The following is a 5272-nucleotide window of genomic DNA, read 5'->3' as shown; positions in this document are numbered from 1 at the left end:
ATGTGATTGTAGGTTTCAACTTTCTATTGTTGGCCATTTTGGGGGTCCTGACGCTTTTTGAAATGGCTAAAACATTGTTTACAAGAATTTATACTGAAGTACATTTATATAATATAAATGGAATATTATATAAATGGATTTTGTAAATGTGATTGTATGATGTGTTCTAAAAAAATTATTTCTGGATTCAGAGGTCAACTACAATCATTTTTTGTGAATAGACATACTCTCAAAATCTTACGTATTTTGGAGAAAAAAATTGGAGTAGGTGGAATTTTTCGACGAAATTAAAAAATTTCAAATCGTTTTGAAAAAATTATTTTCGATAACGGGGGTAAATTTCAATCATTTTTGGTCAATAGACATACCCTTGAAATCCTACTCACTTTCGAGAAAAAAATTCGAGAAGATGTGACATTTTTCGACAAAATTAAAAAATTTCAAATCGTTTTAAAAAAATTATTTTTGCTTGCAGGGGTCTATTGCAAGAATTTTCGGTGGATAGACATACCCCCGAATTCTTGCGCATTTTCGAGAAAAAAATTCGAGAAGGTTTGAAATTTTTTGTCAAAATTCAAAAATTTCAAATCGATGTAAAAAAAATATTTTCGTCTGCAGGGATCAATTACAATCATTTCTTGTGAATACATATATCACCGAAATCCTACGCATATTCGAGAAAAAAATTCGAGAAGATGTGACATTTTTCGACAAAATTAAAAAATTTCAAATCGTTCTAAAAAAATTATTTTCCGTTGTAAGGGTCAATTATAATTATTTTTGGTCATTAGGCGTAACCGCGAAATCCTACCCACTTACGAGAAAAAAATTCGAGAAGCTATGCAATTTTTCGACGAAATTAAAAAATTTCAAATCGTTCTAAAAAAATTATTTTTGCCTGCAGGGGTCAATTGCAAGTATTTTTGGTGAATAGACAAACCCCCAAAATCCTACGCGGTTTCGAGAAAAAAATTCGAGTAGGTGGAATTTTTCGACGAAATATGCTTGAATAAAATTGTCCATAAAATAAATAAAATTAAATTACAGAATATATGGGTCGATCTGATATATCAAATCGTTAATTTTCGAGCAAATGTGCCTAAAAAATTCCAGATATTTTCAATAAAAATAAATATTTAGAATTCTTAGAAATTTGGAACAAATAAATATTGTGTCTTCCAGCCTAATTGCATGAATATTAAAATAAAACACAGCAATCTTATTAAACAATTTAAAATTGAAATTTAAATAAAAAATCAAAGGTGAGGAATTTGTCAAATGAGAATGAATTTACTGTTTTCCCCAAAATAAACTAAATTAAATTAGAAACACATGAGACGATTTAATATAAAAAAAATTGAAATATTCTTGAATAAAATTAACAAAATAAATAAAATTAAATTAAATTAGGAACACACGGGACGATCTACTATAAAAAAAATTTAAATATTCTTGAATAAAATTAACAAAATAAATAAAATTAAATTACAGAATATATAGATCGATCTAATGTATCAAATCGTTAATTTTCTTTTCAAGCTAATGTGCCTAAAAAATTGAAATATGTATGTAAGTATTAGGAACCCACGAGACGATCTAATACAAAAAAATTGAAATATGTTTGAATAAAATTGTCCATAAAATAAATAAAATTAAATTACAGAATATATGGATCGATCTGATATATTAAATCGTTAATTTTCCGAGCAAATGTGCCTAAAAAATAGAAAAATGGATGTAAATTTGAATAAATAAACACGAAATGATGGTGTGGACGTTTCAGGTAGCAAGGTTGCGCCTTAACCTCCGTACCAATTCATTTTATTCGCCCCCCTCGAGGAAGTAGCGAGTAGAAGGGAAATGCACATATTCAGACGCGCGCGGGAAAAGTGCAGGTGCAACAGAAATGGATCGAGCAGAGAAGAGAGGCAGAGGGACCCTAGCAAAAGAGCAGAGCGGCTTCGAAAGAGGGACGAGGAGGAGGAGGAGGGGGAGGATCGAGTGGATAAAAACGAACCGTCCGTGGCGGAGATACCAGAGCACACACGACGTGGAAGATTATTGTGTAGCTCGAGAGGGTAGGGCATGACCCTGGGCGGCCACGAAGATCGGTACCGCGGCATCCTCGACGCCACCATCCACGTTCCTACGTCCACACACGTGCAACGCACACGCTCGTCTCTTCTTGACCACCGATCCGCAACGACGTGTACTCGAGGCGTACCCCGGGCCCCCAGAGACCGTGGAAACACAATGTGCCCCGTCGCGTACTTCTTAATCGTTCCTCTAACTCGTTCCGCGATCGTTGTTACCAGACTAAGGATGTTTATGCATTTATGGGGGAAATTTTAATTGTCAACAAAGCTACAGAATTAGAACTTAACGTCGGTATGGTTGCCGGGCCTGCAACCGTTGGGTAGCGAGGGGGGAATCGGGTTTCCCCGTTCGTGACCGCTCTTATGTTGTTTTCCTGGCCATCAGGCGACTTTTAATATTCCATAACCTATGATATTGTTATTAATCAGTTTTTTTATAATTTGGTGTAAATAAACTTTATACATGTGTTCATTTGTAACCTCTAATAGTTATAATTTGGCATAAATAAACTTTATACATGTGCTCATTTGTAACCTTGTCTCTTAGTTTCTTAGTTTCATAGTTTCATAGTTTCTTAGTTTCTTAGATTCTTAGTTTCTTAGTTTCTTAGTTTCATAGTTTCTTAGTTTCTTAGTTTCTTAGTTTCTTAGTTTCTTAGTTTCATCTAATAGTTATAATTTGGCATAAATAAACTTTATACATGTGTTCATTCATAATCTGTAATATTTAGTTATGAGGGGGGGTTTGCTCGTCCCAACCGCAGCGCCATCTTATTGTTAGTATGCGCCATGCAGTCGTGCTTAGGCGAATGCTTGTTTGAGTTTGTGTTTTTTATGATTATTATATATCTGTATTATGTGTGATAGCTAAATATACAGGGTGTCCCGTAAATAGTGTAAGAACCGGAAATGGGGGGTAGCGGAGACGATTCTGAACAACAATTTCCTTTGCAAAAATGCCGGATGGAGCTTCGTTTTTTGAATTATTAACGAAAAACACTGACCAATCACGTACATTGAGTTACATATGTGTGCAAATGGAATTATTCAACACCCCAAACAAGTTAATATGCAGGGAATATGAGAAATACGTAAGGTAGAAATTATTATATTTAGGGGTTGAGACAACCCCCTACAAAGCTCCAATTTCAGTAATTTTATTAATAAAAATAGGAATTTTTATGGTGATCCGCAGTCTAGTTATCATAAAGTCACTAAGGATTTGCAGAAACGATCCAATTTTGAATTATTTGTCCAGTCAACAGAGTAATTTTCGACAAAATTAAATAATTTCAAATCCTTCTAAAAAAATTACGTTTAGTTGCGCGGGGTAATTATTGTCATTTTTTGTGAATAGGGGGACCCCCGAAATCCTACGCACTTTCGAGAAAAAAATTCGAGAAGGTAGAATTTTTCGACAAAATTAAAAAATATCAAATCGTTCTAAAAAAAATATATTCATTTACGAGGGTCAATTACAATCGTTTTTGGTTATTAGAAATATCTGCGAAATCCTACCCTCTTACGAGAAAAAAATTCGAGAAGATGTGACATTTTTCGACGAAATTACAAAATTTCAAATCGATCTAAAAAAAATATTTTCGTCTGCAGGGGTCAATTACAAGCATTTTTGGTGGATAGACATACCCCCGAATTCTTGCGCATTTTCGAGAAAAAAATTCCAGAAGGTTTGAAATTTTTTGTCAAAATTCAAAAATTTCAAATCATTCTAAAAAAATTATTTTTGGATCCACGGGTTAATTACAATCATTTCTTGTGAATACATATATCCCCGAAATCCTACGCATATTCGAGAAAAAAATTCGAGAAGATGTGACAATTTTCGACAAAATTAAAAAATATCAAATCGATCTAAAAAAAATATTTTCGTCTGCAGGGGTCAATTGCAAGTATTTTTGGTGAATAGACAAACCTACAAAATCCTACGCAGTTTCGAGAAAAAAATTCGTGAAAGTGTGAAATTTTTCGACGAAATTCAAAAATTTCAAATCATTTTAAAAAAAATATATTTGGTTGTGGGGGTCCATTACAATTATTTTTGGTGAATAGAGATACCCCCAAAATCCTACGCAGTTTCGAGAAAAAAATTCGAGAAGATTTGAAATATTTCGACAAAATTAAGAAATATCAAATCGTTCTAAAAAAATTATTGTTGCCTGCAGGGGGCAATTATAAGTATTTTTGGTGATTAGACAAACCCCCAAAATCCTACGCAGTTTCGAGAAAAAAATTCGAGTAGATGGAATTTTTCGTCGAAATTAAAAAATTCATGCATCTGCATAATACCTACTGTGGCTCGATTCAAGTTTCATTCGTGATAACAAAAATTAAATTGTAGATATTTGTATATTTCCATGACGAAGAGAAGAATATTCCTCTGTTTTTAGAAGTCAAGAAAACAAAGTTGCAATTGGTATTTCTAGTTTGTGTTATTAAAGATTCTTTTTTAAAGTGTAAAAGGTTGATTGAGTTTACCTTTTAAACAATTCGAGTTTGTATATAATGGTCGTACATTTGAAATTGGATCGTTTCACTAAATTTTTATGCTAATCCACGCCGCCGCGGTCTGTTTCTCTCATTAAGAACCGATGCTCGTGACTAATACACCGTGAACGGAGGAAAGTTGATTGGGATTGTTCTATTAGAAAGTCGGAACGCACTTGATAAAACTTTACGACCGTGTCGTTCCTGTCTTCGCGGGACCAGAAAGATAGAATTGTCTCTTTGATCGTTCCTGTCATACAAAACCGTCTCACTCCTCGAATCGATTAACTCCGGTTAATCGATTCGATAATCCCACGAAAATTAGCGATCGTTATAATATTAAAATACACAAAACCTAGAAATTTATTATGAAAATAAAAAATTAGGACTCGATAAAAATAAATTTAATTTTAAAATAAAAATTGAAACAAATTAATAGAATTGAGTAAATCGACTCGCGAATGTTTCGTATTACATTACGATAAAAAAATCTCGATAATAAGAGACATTCTCTGGTTATTAATTAGTCATAGTGAAGCAATGGCCGTATAAACTCCTCTATCCTCTCTCCAGCATAAACGCAAGTGTCACGAGAGCAAACACAATGCCCCGTCACGAATTTCTTAATCGTTCTCGATCTATCCGTACCCCGTTCACATCAGCACCGTGTA

This window comes from Colletes gigas, unplaced genomic scaffold (genome assembly GCF_013123115.1).
Source record: "Colletes gigas isolate AHSC1104 unplaced genomic scaffold, ASM1312311v1 Colletes_gigas_Sc00034, whole genome shotgun sequence".
Classification (NCBI taxonomy): domain Eukaryota; kingdom Metazoa; phylum Arthropoda; class Insecta; order Hymenoptera; family Colletidae; genus Colletes; species Colletes gigas.
This window is presented reverse-complemented; position numbering follows the sequence as displayed.